Source organism: Narcine bancroftii, chromosome 1 (genome assembly GCF_036971445.1).
Source record: "Narcine bancroftii isolate sNarBan1 chromosome 1, sNarBan1.hap1, whole genome shotgun sequence".
NCBI classification, from domain to species: domain Eukaryota; kingdom Metazoa; phylum Chordata; class Chondrichthyes; order Torpediniformes; family Narcinidae; genus Narcine; species Narcine bancroftii.
Window position 1 is genome coordinate 267,413,002 of NC_091469.1, and position 19,804 is coordinate 267,432,805.

The 19,804-nt window shown below is 38.1% G+C and overlaps 1 protein-coding gene across 41 annotated transcripts in view; it reads right to left on the reverse strand.

Moving 5' to 3' along the window:
- The window catches only part of sox6 (SRY-box transcription factor 6), a 676,057-nt gene that overhangs the window by 442,413 nt on the left and 213,840 nt on the right, over nucleotides 1-19,804 (reverse strand). The gene's annotated exons all lie outside the window — the stretch shown is intronic.

Consider the following 19,804-nt stretch of genomic DNA (forward strand, 5'->3'; position numbering starts at 1 on the left):
ACGACAGATATTAGTGATGGTAGATTGAGAAACAAAAACAAAAGCCTTTCACCTCCTATAAGTAACATTCAAATTACCAGAGCAGAGTATGGAAAAGAAATATTACAGTTCTTAAAGCATGACATGCTTAAAAACAGCTGTGAAAACAGTCTGCTGAAAAATTATAACTTAATTTTAAAAATTGAGCTATGAGGTGTTTTCTTTAGGAATAACAAACCCTCATTTTCACTCAGCCAATGAAGTTGTTTCCTGTAATCAAATTATACTGAAATGTATTTATACAAGAATTCATTTAAGATAAGTCTGAAGACAGGGTTTATTTAATTTTAAAAATTTCACATGTAGTGTTATTTTTATGAAGACTTAAATACACATTTTATTTGTATCAACTTCACACAATGGCCTTACTTTTTCTCATTCTGGTTTGAACGCAGGAGCAGTGTTTGGCCATATTGCAATGGTTCTGTACTTCTACACCAGGGCTTCCAACATCCCACAGAACTCCTGAGTACAATGTGTTCAGTGGAAGTTCCAAATCATACTAAGCTGAGAAGCTTTACCTGCACTCTTCGTAACTCCTCAGTTTTACACCAGTGATGACTTACAAAAAGAGAAGTAACGTGAAGATTTTGTTTTAATTTAAATTAATATTTTAGTTAATTTACAGAGCTTAAATGTGCTTTCAAATTAATTTATTTTTTAATAACCATTTAAAATTATTTAAATGTATTTCAACAGTATCCTAATGTCTCTAGTGTTAAAAGGCATTCAGAGATGGTGAAGATACAATTGATTGCACACGCTGCCTGTACGATCTCGGAACTATTTGGGGGCAGGTCTGGCAGTGAGAATCAGAACATTACATGAACCAAGTATGGTGGGAGGCATCTTGCAATGGATTAGTTCAAGGGCTACATGATACAGCAGTTAGTGCCTCCATCTCACAATTCCAGCATGCTAAGTACTCCCTTGACCTCAAGTATTGTCTGTAGAGTTAGCATTTTCTTCCCATAACCTTGTGGGTTTCCTCCAAGTGGTCTGGTATGCTTCTGCATTAAAACACGTGTTGGTAATTGACTACTGTAAATCACTCTTTCCTGTAGGTAAATCAAAAGAGATGATGGGCACGAGCAAGAATAGGTCACAAGGATACATTGAAAATAAGAGAGAGGATATAGGACTGATATGATCGCTATGGAGAGAGTCAGCATGGATTAAATGGACCAATGGCCTCCTCTGTACTGTAACAAGTATCATCAAGTATGATCTGGTCCTTTTTTATCATGCCTGAATCAAACTATATCATTCTATAATTGGCTGTAAGCATGCAAGTCAGTCTCGTGTTTAAGTCTTCCAATCATTTATCACGTATTAATTTTGTGTCAACAGCTGCCTACAAAATAGCATGACACTTCAAAGGTTGTCCATTGGTTGGAAGACATTTCAGGATGTTCAAACATAATAAGGACCTAAATGAGTACAGGTTCTTTCTTCCTTCCCTATCTAAAATTCGAATTGTCACATGCACTGAGCTTTGGACGAGTTAATTCAAGATTGACGAGTTAATTCAACATTAAAGTTCTGACCATTTTAACTCTTTGAAGAAAATTATAGAATCCTCCTTCCTGAAAGAGGATCAGAATAATTGACATTCATCTTCTTACAATTTGCCAGATTTCTAACATACAGGAGCTTCCTTTGCCAGTCCAACAACATTCATCATGCTTCTAACTGATTCACTCTATGTGATGCATTTCGTCATTGTTCTGACTATTAAGCTTCATAGCTCCAGTTACTCAAGCTCTCCTTAAGGCATTCATAATGTCCAACTCTTTATTTACTATACATCTATCCATTATCAGTAATTTCATGGTTTATTGAAAAACAACGAGTGCCCCACAATACTAAGCTCCATGGATCTGCTGTTGCTATTCAGTCTGTCAGGTATAGCCCAACCTTAGTGACTCTTAATGAACCTGGGTAACATTAGGCTTGATATTGGGTCCACTCATTCAGTTACACATTAAAAGCCAGATATATCAGGTTGAAACAGTATTTTTAGAAGAATGGGGTTAAAAAAAATTAAAAGCCCATCAAAAATCAAATTCATATAAATATATTGTCCGGGTCCTGATCTCTCAATCAACTTTCATTTTAATTCCATTACCCATTGAAATGTTGTGTGTGAAACACCTCACACCAACAAAAGACATTAAGGAAATGAAAGGAGACATTTAAAACTCCAATAGACTTTCCAAAACTCTGTTAAGCAAAAATTAAAATTCACTCATATTGTGAAAGCATACTGACAACCTCAAATGCCGCTTAACTGCAAGTCTTTCCCATAGTCAAAATGGAAGAAGTCAATATAATATACCCTTTCTTTGAAAAAAAAAATTGTTTTAGGGTGATTCTGCATGAGGCAAGGATGCGTTAGCAATTGAATAAACTAAAACAACTGAAATGGCACGAAGCAAACAGCAATTATTTTTGCTCTGTTGTTCTGAATAAAGTACCAGGAATATTCCTGAGAAGATCTGATGACCAAGGATGGCTGTTACCCTGATCATCTCATCAACCTGTTCATGTTAATGGAGAAAGCACTTCACATGAGATTAGTTGTACAAGAAACGTATGCAGATTGAATGGGTCAAGACACCTCTTATGGTAATGTGAATTTTGTTGTTCCAAAGTCTTTTGCAAAACTTGAGAGTATGTGTTAAAAAGCAACAGCTCGTTGAGGTAAATGGAAGTCACTGGGTATGCTAAGAAGATCAGTTGGTTGGGATATGTAAGATTAATTATGATTCATATATATTGTCTTTAACTCTGCAATCCTCTCATCTATAGCCTCTTTTAAACTGCAGCATCTGGGTAGCCCTCCTGGGACCCAGGTGCAATTACTGGGGCAAGGATGCTGGAAGCACCTTTTAAATTGCAGGAGGATCTACCCATTAAATAGCCAACCCAACAATTTAAGGGGGAATCCCACCCCTGCAATGACATATCACATACTCACTAGAAGTACTGCCAGATGGTGGCTGCCCAGTGACGCACGCACTCAGGTGCTGATGTCTCTGGAATAAGCAGGTTGGCCCTTTTCCTGTTCAAATTGCCTGTGAACACGACCTAATTAAGTTTCACTGGGTTCCCTGACTACTTCTGAGGTAGGTCAGGGGCCCGGTTGGGTTCCGACGGGGTTGACTGGGTCAGACCCTTTATAACTGCCATGTAACGGGGGTGCTAACTGGGCAATTTGCCCAGTTAACTCCATTTTACACGGCAGTTTGAAAGGGCCTTATAAGAGTTCATCACTCTTGTGTAATCATGATCCACCCAGTCAGTCCTTGAACAACATTCTCAGTGATCATTGCTTATCTAATTAAAGGTCAGAAGAAAACAATTTTTAAACATGATTTTTTTAAAGTATGAATATGTGAAGTTGATCCAATTAATTGAATTTCTTCTAATTTATGTAAATATTCTATTGGGCTTTCTTCATGTCATCTTTACAGCTATATTTCTCCTCAGCATTTCTCAGTGCTTTCCTGTAACCTCTGTTCCTCTTTCTCGATCACGCATGTTTCTTTTTTTATTGTTTGCCTGAGTCTTGGCAGCAATATAGCATATTTATACAAAGGTTATTCATTGACAGGATGATCCCTCGCAACGCAATCAGCTGGTACATTTAATAAAACAGGCTACAAACATATTGCTGCTTCATTGGGTTATGTTTCTCTGTGTAAAAGAAGAAGACAATGGAAAGAAATGTTGATACTGGTGACAACTAGCTAAAAGTGATGAAAGGACGACAGCCTAGCTATGAAATCTGGAAAGGTTATTTTATCGCACAGCCCGCAAACCTGGTAAATTTTAATGACATACATTTAAACTTGGGTAATTCTGTCACTGAGTTTCAGCAGACGAAAACAACTCAATGCCTACAGCTCAAATGTGATGAGATGTTTTGACTTGTGGATTGTCCCTACATGTAGCATTACATTCAACAACTACTTGTATATAATTAGTTAGCATTATGGACTAACTTCTGTCTGCCTTTACAGTTGGCCAACAATATCTCTATATCAAGATGGATATCCTATTTCGGCCAAGCTAAAGTTGCATTTTTGTACCCCGACTTGGAAGTCATGGACTGTCCTTTATGATAACACAAGCTTATCATTCCTCCTGCATTCTATAATGCAGCTAGTGATCAGACTCACAAAGAAACCCCATTCTAACTGCATACATTTAGTTTACACCATTTATGAAATGAATTTTATTAAGATGATGCACCTTTATTTTGTAAAAAAGATTTTGTACCCCATCTTCTGATTCATCATGATATTGAGTCAAACGTCAGGCAGGGCAGTTTTAAAATTTAACTACAAATAGGCCAAGAGATCACAAATACTAAATGAACTTTTTAGTTGCAAGAATAGCAAGAATTTTCTTTTAATGTAATTTCATTTAGACACACAGCACGGTAACAGGCCCTTCTGACCCACGAGCACATGCTGTCCAATTACACCCAATTGACCTGCAGCCCCAGTATGTTTTGGGGGGGGGGTGGGGGAGGAAACGGGAGTGCCAGAAGGAAACCCACGCAGACACAGGGACAATGTACAAGCTCCTCACAGATAGCGTCAGATTCAAACCCGGGTCTTGGGTGCTGTAACAGCCTTGCGCTGACCACAATGCTAAACCTTTTCAATATTCATAAAATGTTCCCCAGAAATATATATATATCTATAGAATAGGCAAGGATGTTAATGAAATATCGGTAAATAGCTGAGAGAGTAGGCACAATACTGTATGAGACTGATTGGAACAAATAGCACTCTTTGCTGTGCTAAGTTAAAAAACTGTACTGCATACTCATGAAGTATGGTACAAAAGCATTAACAATACAAACTTTCTTCCAAAGAAGTAAAAGCATTCTAATATTTCCACCTTGAGCACCTATTGCTCAATTAAACTAGATTTAAGAGTGTCTCAAAATAACAATTAAACCAAAAATATTTTGAATATATTCACTATTCCATTCAACAAGCTTTCAACATCTCTAAGCATTATATTGTTTTGGGGAATTAGGAACTAATGAGTTGTTTCACAAATAGCTTTTTAGAGGCTGTACATTTTTATGAATTTACGATGAATGATTTACAGTGATTGAAAGGAAATTCCACACTGAATCTTTAAGGAAGCATTAACTAGAGGTCTTTGCAATAATGAAATAGTCTAGAGCTGTCCACGGAGTACTCCAAGTGGTTCCCATTTCATACTGGTGCAGCGATTTTGTCCCTATTGCTCTATTCTTTTGTGTTTCAATTGGATACCAGTTGTGTTCGGCTCTTTAGTGGAATGTGGATATCTAAATACATAAATACATGTGTTCCAACAAGTTACCTTTGTGCAATCAATGTCTTATCCCAGCATCATATTCAAGAATTCAACATGCAATTATCTATCCTTTCTCATTTCCCAAACCATCTACTGCATTTTTCAACTCAATAGGATAAATTAAATTCAACAATTTCTTGACTATTTTGAAATCTTAAAGAAAAAAAAAACAGCCAATTTGGTGATCCAAAACGAACTAATCGAAGTTCCACTGTGCCACCGAGAAAAGCCATTCAGAGTTCAGATTTAATGTCCGAGTACATGCATAACATCATATATTCTTTCTGAGATTTTTTTTTCTGCGGGAGAGGCAGAATTATCACTTATTGATAGGACAAAAAATAGTACTTGACGTACACATATAAAATAATATAGAAATGTAACCAAACTGACTGTGCAATACAGAGAAAAAAATTCTCATTAAAGTCCGATTGAGTTTGTGTTTGAGGAAACTGATTGGGGAAGGGTTGCAGCTGTTCCTAGTCTTGTGGCACTTATTCCTCTTTCCTGATGGCAGCAGCGAAAAAAGAGCACGTGATGGGTGAGGTGGATCCTTGATGATCGCTGCTACTTTCTGATGGCAGTGTCCCCTGTAGATATTCTCAACGGTGGAGATGGTTTCATCTGTGTTGTCCTGGACTGTGTCCACTACCTTTTGCAGGGGTCTCTGCTCAGGGGTATTTGTGTCCCCATAACAGATGTGATACAGCCAGCCAATACATTTTCCACCACACATCTGTAGACATTTGCCAGGGTTCCAGTGTCATATCAAACCTCTGCAAACCTCTGAGGAGTTGGAGGCGCTGATGTGCTTTCTTAACAATGCCATTAGTGTGTTAGGTCCAGGAAAGATCCTCCAGGATAATGATTCCCAAGAGCTTAAATTTGCTCACCTTCATTCATTCCATCAGTTCATTTCCATTCCCTCAGGTGAGAGGGCAATTGAGAGGGTATTGAAAGGGCATTAAGCACTTTTAAAATAGAATACTCAAAGAAATAAAATAACATTATCCAGAAGAGAAAGAATCAGATACACACCATCTATACAGAGAGTGCAAGCCATTACAGCCTACAAAGGAAGGGTGTACGCTATAGATGACTGTGATGTTTCACTACCCAATGAGCTGAATACCATCTATGACCACATTGAGAAAAACCAAACAGTGCCTACTAGAATCCCTGAAAAGGAGGAGGACCCTGTGATATCTGTTTCTGTGATGTAATAACATCATTCAAGAGGGTGAACCCTCGCAAGGCATCAGGCCCTGATGGCGTAGCTGGCAGGGTACTGAAAATCTGCACCAACCAACTAGCCGGAGTGTTCACGGACATTCTCATTGCTGCAGTTAGAGGTTCCCACCTGCTTAAAAGGGCATCGATTATCCTGGTACCCAAGAAGAGTAGCGTGAGCTGCCTCAATGACTTCAGCCCAGTAACACCAACTTCTACTGTGATAAAATGCTTTTGAGAGGCTGATCATGGCCAGAATTAACATATACCTAGGTAAAGATCTGGACCCACTACAATTTGCTTATCTTCACAATCGCTCCATGGCAGATGCAATTATCGCTGGGTCTCCACTCAGCTCAAGATCACCTCGAAAACTCTCAAACCCTTGTACAGGTGTACCGTGGAGAGCATTCTGGCGGGTTGCATCACTGCCTGGTATGGAGGCACCAACTCTCAGGACAAGAATAAAATCCAGCGGGTTGTTAACTCGGCCTGCGATATCACATTCACTCCATCAGGGAGATCTATAAGAGGTGGTGTCTTAAAAAAGCAGCCTCCATCCTCAATGACCCCCACCAGCCAGGCCATGCCCTCTTCACTCTGCTACCATCAGGAAAAAGGTACAGCAGTCTAAAGAGGGCACAAGGACAGCTTCTTCCCCGCTGCCATCCAATCCCTGAATTATCAATGAATCACTACTATTTTCATTTTTTTTAATTTATAGTAATGTTGTAAGATGGTTATAATATGTACGTTTGCCCTATGACGCTGCCACAAAACTTTGAATTTCATGACTTGTTCATGACAATAAATTCTGATTCTGAAGATTGAACATATACAAGTCCTCTGAATGTTTCACATGGCTTTTTTTGACATTTTAAACTCACTTGCATTTATACCAATTGTAACATTAAGCAGATGCTATTCCCATGCTGAATATCATGAACATTCTGAACATTGATAAAACAATAATCTTCACAAATATAATTTAACATGTGACAAAACTCTAAACATAGAATTTGTTTCACTGAGTCTTAATTGTTTTGAAATTCAGGCTATGTAAGCACAATAGGATGAAAGAAGGATAAGCTTTTATCATCTCACTTTGATTGATTAATACTTACTGTAAATGCTTATAATCCTACTTGGGCCATTCATTAAACAATAATTAGTCATGTCACAGGAACTGAGAGGCTCGTACCTCCAGGCTCTATTAGTAGCTGCTGAGAAGTCACATTCCCTCAGGGAGACTGGGATTGCAGTCAATCTTAAGGGAAGGAGTGCTCCAAAATAGATTGCACAGAGCAAGCTTTACTGCAGTTTTCTTAAAAGAATTGCTTGTCCCCTTTGTGAGTATTTTTACTAGTTGGATGACTTTTCTCTCCAGCACACTTCTGTCAAAGGCATTTATCCAGCAAGATTGACACAATCTGTCAGTTTATCATGTAAATAGGTAAATGCTGTGAACAGAAGGTTGAGAGTCCAGTTCCCAGGGGAATCATTCAGCTTTTAATTCATTCCTTGCAGATTGAAAAGACATTCTTTTCATACAGCTACTGATATGAATCATTAACAACTGGTGTCATAATGCTGCTAACTCGGTTTAGTATCCTCTGTATCCCTTGCGATGTTAAAAGAAATAGTACTGGTGGAGGAGAGTTGGGCAAGGAGGCATGGCAGTGATTTGAAAAGTAGCATCACAGATGCCAACAGAATGTAATATAATAGCCCCTTTTCCGTTTGGCTGTGCAGCGTCCTGGGATAGGAAGCCATTTGTGCTGTTTCCATTGGGCCACTAATTGCTTTTCCACTGAACACAACTCATCCCCAGGATTCAGAGTGTTCAACATCAACTGGAAATGGGTGACTTTCTGTTGTCCCTTTTCCATCGGTTTATCAGCCTGCCGCCATCAGCAAGTGCCGGGGATATGAGTAGGGGTAGAGGCGATTAATCCCCAGCGTGAAATGACGTCATTTGATGGTGACGTTTGGGCAGTGTTCCTTTTGCACTGGATCCTGTCCCAGCAAATTCCTACTTAATTCCTGCGACAGGGTGCCAGTGGAAAAGGGACTAATGATTAACCTATTGACTGCCTATTTGATCCTCATAGCCAAGCCCAATTTTGTTATCTATATTCTGCTACTTTGTCACAATTTCCCATCGGTTATGACAAAATAGCAAATGTGAAATGGGAAATCTGGTCAACTTTTCCTTCTTCCTGGCCCAAAGGTGTTAAATCCATTCGTAGGACAGGATCCATGTAGCTGTGATTAGTGAAACAAAAGATCACATCTTGGTTCTTTTTGATCTATAAAGATCATCTCTCTATGATGAGTGATCTGAATCAGGACAGCTTGGGATACAGCTTTCAAAAAAACAGCCGGCAAATAAATATGTCTTAAATACTTATTATTTTAGATATTTACAGATTAGAAATTTCTTAAACACCATATTACCAGACTTTCTATTTGAATATCCACTAGATTTAGTTGATAATATTTTTCAATCAAATCCTACTCAGAAAGGATTAATTGGAATTATATATGATAGATTATTGAAATTACATCTAGTACTTCATAATAAGATTAAAAAGGCTAGGGAATTGGAATTTGCTAGACCCTTGTCTGAGGATCTATGGGACAAGATTCTTAAACTGGTGAATACATCTTCAAAATGTGCCCAACATTCAGGAATCCAATTCAAAATGGGGCATTGTGTTTCTAATATTAACCCTACTTGTGACAGATGCAAATCTGATTTGGCTACATTGACACTTTGGTCTTGTCCATCCTTAGAAATCTACTGGAAAGAAATTTTTAATACAACTGTATTTCAGATGGAGCCTTGACCCAATCCAATAACTGCTCCTTTTGGGGTTATTGAACCACACATACAGAATTTTTCTGTACCTACGCAAAGGGTTGTGGCCCTCTCTACATTGTTGGCTAGAAGAGCCATCTTATTCAAATGGAAAGACTCTAGACCTCCAACAGTGTTTCCATGGTTCTCTCATATTACGTCCTGTTTAAGTTTAGAAAAAAATTAGATATCTTGTTTTTGATTCATCATTGAAATTTGAAGATACATGGTGACCTTTTGTGCCTTATTTTCATTTTATGTAAATTTTTTTAAATGTGCTTAGATGTAGTCCAGATGAGATATAGTCCTACCTTTGTTTTTTTTAATTCACGGTATGAATTAAAAGCCTCAAAATATATGTAACCTTCAGGATAAGCTGCTCAGATTGGTTTTATTTTGGTCAGTTTTTTTTCTCAATAGAGTAAGATAGGTGGGGTTTTATTTAAAAAAATACATATGTAATATTGCATTTTCAGTTTCGTTCTCTTTTCTTCATTGCACTGTATTTATTATAAAAACCAATAAAAAGATTGAAAAAGAAAATAATGCAGCAACACTTTAAACTCCACTAATAAATATTTTTGATTGTTTAAGATCTTTAGAAACATCAAAACCCTGACAGTAGTGAAAAAGCCTGCTGATTTGAGATTTTGCCAGCCGACAACAGCTTCCAAACTTTCATGACCAAGACATCTTCAGGTCCATCCACATCATTTTATGACAGTGTTCGAGGACCTATCGTTCAACTTCACAACTGTATAGTTGAACACGTTTGGCTTTCTATGATATTAAATTGTTCACTGTCACATGTTCTAGGATGCCTGTGGTTAGCAAGGGATTACTTAAGGATGCACGTGAGTGGAAAAAAGAACATTGACTTATAATAGTGGGAGGTCCATTCAAGAATCTGATAACAGAAGGAATGAAACTGTCCTTGATTCTGGTTTTAGCTACTATAAAAACTGTGGGGAGGAGAGTATGGATTGGAAGTCTATTTCAGATGGCCTTAGTTCAAAAATTTGCAGAAGAATGTTGTTTCTCCCTCTATCTGTGTCGACTGTTTGGGCTCAACATGAACCTCCTTCCCTCCTTACAACAACTTATCCTTTCAACAAATGTTTCCTTTTCCCTGTACAGTCCACTTTTCTCTAAATCTTCTTTGCTATACACTTCAATATACTGTAGCTTTCTATTATCTATGCACTATTGCTCAACAGCATACAAATAAAAAGCCTTCATTCAGGAGCAGAGGGCATCAATGGCTTTGCCAGGATCCTGGAGATTGAGGAGGCACAATATTACTGCACAGTTTTTGCAATACTCTCTTCCTTGCATAAAAATCAAATAATTTCACACTGAATCTCTGCCACCTGTTTTGTATTGTAAAAAGTAAAACATTTTCCTGGCAGCCTACCCAGTCAGGCTTTAGAGTATTACTTGGTAGCTTCATTCACCCAGTGGAATGACTGTCTACACCCTGTCAATCATACTTTATTAGTCAACTGTAACACTCCAAATACCATGCTGACACATTTTATGTGGATGAGCTCTTTTCAGAGATAGCAAAATGAACATACCCAACAATAAGAAGCAAGTACCATGTCAAATTTTCTGGAAACCATACACATAGCCATTATTTCAGCTGCCTGACTCAAGCTAAGCAGCAGTTCCCATAACAAAAAAAAACACTTTTGGCTAAAAAGGGGTCTACTCTGCAATCTGCTTGGATGATTATTGCCACTGGTAATTGTTCCTCAATATTAATACCAAAAACAGTTCACAGTAGCTCCTTTGTTGATTTGATAACACAGAGCATAAATTGCCAATGTGATTGTGAAGGAGACTAATGAGTGGGTACACGTGAAAAGGGGGGTGACAGTACAAAATATAGAGTTAGACGAAAAAAGATTTACCCATGGGTTGTCGGTCGGGCATTATAATGGTCATTAAGATGGTCATGTATTAGGGAGGTGTGAGTACTTTGGGAGTATGGTTTAAGATCAGTTGGAAACATGCAATAGAGTTTGCACTGTTCTCAATGATAATAGAATACAAAAAGAAAGGAAAATTCTCTATGTGCATTTTTTGAGGATTACAGTACTTATGCAGATTGAGGATTATTAAAAACAGTACCTCGATATCACTGATTAAATAGCTTTGCATAACTACCTCTCCAGGTCTCACAGTTCTTCATACATTTTTAGAACCCACAATGCTCCAGTACTACAATATGCATTATCTAAATACAGCGATGTTAAGAGCATAATTTACATCTCACATTTTGTGTGTGCAGAGGAATCTTCTGTGAGATGTGCTGTGTCATATCTGTGGTGCACACACAACACAAGCATGCATACATACATACAACACAGGCACGCAATGCAGGCAATAGATGAGAAGTTGTCAAGAAGTCCAGGTTCTTGGGTGGTCCGGATTTGTGGCACGGGGATTTCTGGACTTTTGCTGTACTTTGAATGTAATTCATTGGCCCTGAAGCTCTCTGGATTAGTGTGGACATTAAATATGTTAGAAATAAAAGATTTTTTTTCTTTCTAAACCCACTAAATTTTTCATTGGACAAATGTAGATTTTAAGAACAGGATTTGAAAGATGGTGTTAATTAGTCCAAAGTACACAGACATACTTCAGTCATAAATTCTGTGCTTTTATTTTAATATTATGGTAATTGTATAATGTTGCTATAGAAATCCTGCAAAACATATGGAAGTTTAGGAAGCAGAAAAAAAGAAGAGTTGAAGGAAAGTAGCTTCCTTCTCTTTTCTCCAGACGAAAGCTGAGTGATAACCTAATAGTTTTCTTTGAAATTATATGAAAGGGTTAGTGGAATGGATACAGCTAGAATGTTTCCACTTGGGAAGTGTGGAACTGGAGACTATCAATGTAAGACAGTCACTGAGAAATTTTTTAGGGAACTACCCATGGAGTGGCAAGAATGTGGGAGTGTTTGAAGACAATGATTTGAGCCAAGTATTTGAGGAAGATGAGAATAAAAGTTTCCTCTGCCAGATTTAAATGGTGCGGACCTCCAGAGAGCAGGGAGCGGAGACACAGTGCTTCCTCATGGGGTCAAACCACCCAGTCTAATGGTGTTTGGTTTCAAATCCAGCAACTGCAGGGGTCTGGGGCCAAGATGGAGGCGCTTATATACAACAGCAGCCTCAAGGGGTTTACAGATTCAGAGAAAGCAGAGGACTGGTGCAGAGCACTAGAAAATGGAAGATCACCCTACCGTTTGAGAAGGAGAAGCAGAGGAGATGACCCTACATGTCAATGGCCACATGGTGGCCCAGTGAGGGGCTCTGAGGCTAAAGAACATACAGGTGGCAGGCTGTTGGTGACTCAAGGTGAGGAACACACAAAGGGTGCAGGCTGCTGGAGACTGTGGTCAGGGGACTCACACCATGCTGCTGACTGCTAGCCACTGGCTCGAGACAGGCTGAAAGGGTACCAGGTATCAGAAGTGGGATGCTAGAGGATGCAGGGGCTTCCTGATCACATCTTAGGTTCAAATCTGGAGCTCAGGTTGCTGATGGTTGGTTGAAGGCTATGTGGCTGCAGAGACTGTGGGAGCGCTGGACACAAAACCATGTACATTCAGTGACTCTGGGGGAGCTCTCTTTTGCCTCTTTCTCTGTCTGTAAAGGACACCAGGCAATTTCTGCTGATGTAGAATCTCTGTCTGCCTTATTCTTTTCTTGGTAGACTAAAGGAACTTTTGTGTAATATCACATTCTCTGTTTTATTACATGATAATAAAATTATGTGGAATGTGGAGACACGAGTGCAAATACTATAATGGAAAGCATGAGTAAATTTGCCTTTTTCTGTGCCTTATCTCCAATGTAACCCTTTTAATTCATTAATTCATAACCAAATAATGAGAATATACAAAAATGAGGTGCTATGGCAAGAGGGTGTACATTTATCACAATAAGGTCATATAAAAGTTTCCATTATAAAAGTGAACATCATCTTCATTCTCCATATGATGTAAGCATTACCAGCATTCCAACCAGGAAGTCTTGTTTCTAACTGCTTCAGGAAAGAAGCCACCTCCGAAGTGATTTCAGACCTTTGGTGATTAATTGATTGTGGAATCATGAGCTACAACTACAATTTCTTGCTTCTGCCACAAGCACACAACCTCCATCAGTGGTTTTAAAACTGCCCCCTAAACTCACATTCCACTTCAAGTAATCCCTATGCCATAAGTGCTCTGTGATTAGTTAAGGTGGTATGTGAGTGGGAAGGGAAGGTTGAGAATCACTGCTCTAGACCCAATTGTTACTGAAATATTTTGCTTGAGAAAAAATGTCATTGGCCCATTTCCTTTGGAGTTATGAAAGTGTGCACATAACGAGTCAATCAGGTACGATTTCAAAATTTTTCTTTCCACCTTAAGCAATCCTTACTAATCACAGAGCACTTATGGCCTAGGGATTGCTTAAAGTGGAATGTAAGTTGGGGGGGAGGGGCAGTTTGAAAACCACTAACCTACACTTTAAGTTCTAATTTAGTCATGCTGCTTGAAAGGGTTTAAACTAGAATGGTGTGGATGCACCCCAGATTCACAAGTTATGGACTGTAATGGATAAATATTGGGAGGAATTTTGGTTACATTTAGAGTAAGGTTACATACATACACACATTTTAAAACAGATCTTATTTGAAAGACTGAAGAATTCATATTCAATAACATTGCAGGATATCTGGAGAACGTGATGCACATTTCACAAGTAGGTGCAGGAACTGACATCATGAAATGAAAAACCATTGTTTTGGAGGAGACAAAATAGCTACAAGTACCTTTCTCCAAAGTGCTCACAGAAAGGTCCTTCCTGGGTTTTGTTTACTTAAAACAACATCCTGACCAAGGAGAAGAACTCCTACTGTTTGCTGGAGAAGGTGAGGGTTTTGTTGCAAGTGACAGAGTCACATGGGCTTCTGGACAGTTGGAAGATGGAGAGAGAGAGAGAGAGAGAGAGAGGGAGAGAAGAGAAGCCCTCTCAGCTTGTGTGTGTGTGAGACACTGAAAAGAGGCTGAACAGTCATGGCTGAAACAAGCCACGAAGAGTTGGTTGGAAACAGAAAGTTCCAAAGCAATGAATGGCTGAAAGTGCTACCTGTCTGATGTTTCTCTTGGAATAAGTGGAATAGAAAGGAACTCTGTGGTAGCTTGAAGAAAGAAGTTACCATCTGGAAAACTCTGATGGGGCAAGTTTCATCAGTGAAACATTGAGGTGACTAATGATGGTACCTCAGTTGTGGAAATCCTGGAACAACAAATTTCTCTCTCTGCAAACCCTACAAGAACTTTCCTGAGCGGTAAACATTTACCTTTCGAGCACCAAAGCCTGGTGAACTTTATACATGTTAAATTCTGTGCACAGTATAAGAATTGCCTGCATCCAGAGAACTTGGAAGAAGGAGAAGTGAGATTGAACTGTGAACCAAAGAACTTTTCTTAAATTTACATACACACATTATATACATGTGCACTTAGAATTAGAAGGGGGTTAGTTTGGGTTAGTTAAGTATAGAGATAAGTTAAAGTTTGATTCTGTTTTCATGTTTAAAGTTGATTCAAAATAACTTTTGTTTTAAAAAAAAACACTCGTCTTGGTGAATGTCTATTGCTGCTGGGTTTTGGGGTCCTTTGGGCTCGTAACAGGAAAAAGAACTATGTTCTAAAGAGAGCAAGTTTAGTAGTCAGGACAAGCAGGAACATGGAAAACAGAGGGAAGACCACAGGTTTAAATTGTATTTATTTTAATGCAAGAGGCACATAATAGGCAAGGCAGACAAATTTAAGGCATGGATTGGCTCAAAGTGCTGGAATATTATTATCATAGCAGAAGCACAGCACAGAGTAATGGAAAATTTCCACCCCAATGTTCCAGGGTACAGATGCAAAAGGCATTTTAGAGGTGCAGGGAAAAGAGAGGCGGAAGGCCTTTGACGAAGGAAGACAATAACTAAAGACAAGATAATCTTGTCAGATCATCCAGTGAATCTAACTGGGTAAACTTAGAAGCTAAAAGGAAATTATTACTTTGATGGGACTGTATAATAGCCGCTCCCCCGCCCCCCCCCCCCCCCATAGTAAATGGGAATTGAAGGAACAGACTGAAGATTGCTGTAAGATTAATAGGGTAGCATTTTAACTTCCTTTATATTTGATTCTCGAAGCTAAAGTGTGACAAACCTTCCTGGACCCAACACACCAATGGCATCATGAAAAAAGCGCATCAGCATCTCTACTTCCTCAGGAGTTTGCGGAGTATTTGTATGACACCAGAAACCCTGGCAATTTCTACAGAGGTGTGGTGGAAAGTGTGCTGACTGGCTGCATCACTGTCTGATATGGGAACACCAATATCCCTGAATGTAAAACACTCCAAAAGGTAGTGGACACAGCCCAGGACATCACAGGCAAAACCCTCCCCACTATTGAGTACATCTACAGGAACTCTGCCATCAGAGAGCAGCAGCAATCATCAAAGTCCCACACCATCCAGCACATGCTCTATTCTTGCTACTGCCATCAGGAAAGAGGTGTGAGTGCCACAAGACTCGCACCTCCCTTGAACTAATGTTTTAAATGTACAATACCAGTTGATTTCTTAAACAAGGAAAATTAATTCTCTGTACTTTTTTGTAACCAAAATTAGAAGTCAAAGGATAACACAACCAAGATATACAGATGCATTTCAATTTTCACTTCAAACTTGTGGTTCTGTGATACATCCATTGGTGTGAGGCTGTAAGAAGTTTACATAGGTTGTTTCCATTAGAACTTTAAACACAAGACTTTTATAAACAGTTTGCAAGAAGTAAGATTTAAGATTTGTCATATGTTCTAGATAAATATTGATGGGAGAGTGCTGTTTATATTCAGGATACTCCGAGAAGTTACATTAACCGTGTTACATACTGAACCCATGCAGCACAAGTAGAATTTCAGCATTATTGTCCATAAAAATTTAACAGCATGATGTATATTATGAATTCAATAGATTTATTATTAACTACTTTTAAAGAAAGCACTCACATTTATATAACACCTTTCACAATATCAAGTGGTCCCAAAGTAATTTATAGCCAATGGGTACCTTTAAAATATTCTGTTGCAAGGTGCCGAAATGAAAAAGCAAATATGCACATAAAAATGTCCCACATGGAACAAAGAAGTCATAAAGGTAAAAGGTTCTATTATTGACAGGTAATACTACATTTAGAATGTAACATACGTGAAATTCTTTAACTTTTGTCCACCGTAAGGCAAAGAGTTGCCACTTTCTCCAGCGCCCCTCATGACTACGTGGTCCACTGTTGTGTTTGAAAAAGAACTCTCTTCCACATAATAGTTATACTTACATCAAAAGATTTTGACCTAATAGATGTGAAAGATGGCATATTTGGGAAAAAAAACACTCCCTCAGAACCTCAATGAAATGCTTAGCTGAGAACATGTGCTCAAGTTAATGAAGCTGAATGTGAATTTAAATTTTCTGATGTGTAATTTTACATTTTTATATTATTAAATACTGGGCTTGTGAAATAATGAAAGTGATGTCAGTATTCTGCTACTGAAAACCATTTGAATTCAAAATAAGAAATTCTTGCAGAAATTTTAAAACATTCCAACTTTAAAGCAGATACTTTATTACTGCTGTTTTAACATAACGTCAGTAATTTTTGCCAAAGATTAGCATGTTGCATTGTTATGAAGCTATGACTCTGCTTTCATAGATTTAGTCACTGGTATAATAAAACTTCACCTTTTTAAAAAAATCTTTTCACTCTGTTAGAATCTATCTTATTAAATGTTACCTTTTACAGCACATTACTATTTCAAATTGTCAGAATTTTGTATTTGTTTTCAAAAATAAACACTTTGATTAAAAAATATGTACTTAAATATGATTTAAGTTTCATTGTAAATGAAATCACCCTCATTTTTAGGGTGGGTGGACTTTCTAAAGTTTTTGAGAATATTTTCCTTAGCAAAATTAAACCCCAATGAACCATACTCTGAGGAAAAAAAGAATGAATTTTTCATTTCCCAAATTAATTTCAGGCTTACAGAATAAATTTTCCCAATTCGTGAATTTTAATCAGAAAGTAATTGCTTCCTTAATCTTCAATATGTTAATTTTAATCTTAAAATCATTTTATAATTTTATTGGTACACCAAAAGGGAGAAGAATGAAAAGATGGCATTGTCTTTGCAGTTGAAAGAAATGCAGAGACTCAAATTACACCAGGCAAACAAAGCACAATATGTTTAAAGCTTGGCAAACTAATTGGTTAAAAATTAATTTAGAATCATTGTACTATACTGGGATTTGCCCATCAAAAACCAAAACCATATAATCTTTACCCTGATCTGTTGAATTAATGATATCGCTCTGGGATGATTAATTATTTTTAAATTGTTCCTGCCTTTCACACTGAGTTTGATGAGCGTGATTCTAAATATTCCACTACACCTGCCTTGTATCTTAAAGTGGCTGCCATCAATAATTACAGCAGGCCTCCTTGATCATTGTTAAGTACTTCAAGAAGTTTAGCATTTAGAGGGTGCTAACCATCATGAAAATAACTTCACTTTCTTCTGGCAGCAGCACGGCAGACAGTGCTGTGGAAACAGTGGAAATTACAAAAGCTACCTTGACATTGCCCTTTATTACTAGAAAACATATAGCCTCCTTGTAATTGCTTAAATTTTCATTATAAATGTAGAGTAAAGTGTACATACTTTAAATGTGTAACAGTATAATTACTACAGTTTTTGTTTATTCCAATGATGCTGTCACTTTCTGAACTTTATTCTGGCGGTTGTTGGATTCCATTTGGCTTTGCATGTCTTTGCTCACTAATTGCTTTTGGCACACTTTAATCAACTATAGGAGTAGCCAGAAACCCACAGAATCACTTTGTCTGACTTTACTATATTTCATCTGAACCTTAATTATTAAATGTTTCCAAGCCCAATTGAGCAGGAAGGATTCCAAAGAGTGGGTAAATAGATAATTTTCTGCTGTATACATTTTGCATATTATGTTGTATGAATACAACAATGTATTCATACAACAATGTGGACCACTTGACACTACTTTCGATGTCATGGCCACCCATTGCTAATACTAATATGAAAATAATTTCTCTCCTACTTTCTGTATAGTGCCTGCAACAACATAGACTACTAGTTTATTATTCAGTGATAGATGAGCAGAAATCAACTCGTAAATACTTGGAAGAACAGATCAATTGCCCAGGTTCAGTCACAAGCTTGATTTTCTATATGCCAAGTCCATTGCTGTCCATGGCAAATATGTCGGGATGAATCAGATTGCAGTATCTACTTTATGTGGCTTAGTATCACATTGCACAATAATATTCTTAAGGTGTTTTACAATGTTAAAGGTGCTTATCGTTATTTCAGTGGGTTCATGTCTATGCTGCAGAACACACTTGCACTTGCAGCAGGTCTTGAGAGTTTGCAGACTCCAGGGAAGCAGAAGACTGGAGTAGGGCACTAGAAAACAGGGAGAACATCGCCTGTTTAAGAAGGAGAAGGAGAGGAGAAAACCCATGGGATGGCAACCACAGTGGCAGATCAAGTGAGGGGTCCTCAGGATGAAGAACACACGGGCCTTGTGTGTTGGTGACTAGATACGATGAACCCATGCAGGCTGCTGAAGAGTGACTGGAGACTGGCTAAAGAGTTACCAGCTATCCGAGATGAGGTGCAAGAGAGCACCGATGGTGCTAGAGACTTCCTGCTCATGTCAGAGGTTCAGGTTGTTGATGGTTTGGACTGAAGGCTGTGTGTTTACAGAGGCACTGGGAATGCTGGAAGCAAAGCCATGTATATATACTCAGTGATCCTGGGATGACACTTTGCTCCTCTTTCTTGGGCTGTAAGGGGTGCTGGGCAATTTCTGATAATAGCATCTTTATCTGTCTTATGGTAGACTAAAGGAAATTTCATGTAATATCACGTTATGTTTTATTACATGACAATAAAATAATCTTGAATCTCATTGATATCCATCAGATGGCAGTCAGCAGTGAGAACTAAATCTACTTAATTGGTAATCAAAACTTCAGCTTCTTCTATTAATCAAACACATTTCTCTTTAATCCAACAGGAAAGGTTTATCATAAAGTGGAGTCAACTTTGTAATAATTTCAACTCTGGGTGGATAGCATCATGCCAGGCTAAAATAACACAGGACTACTTCAAATACCTGCATATTGAGGAAATTAGATGATTTACATTGG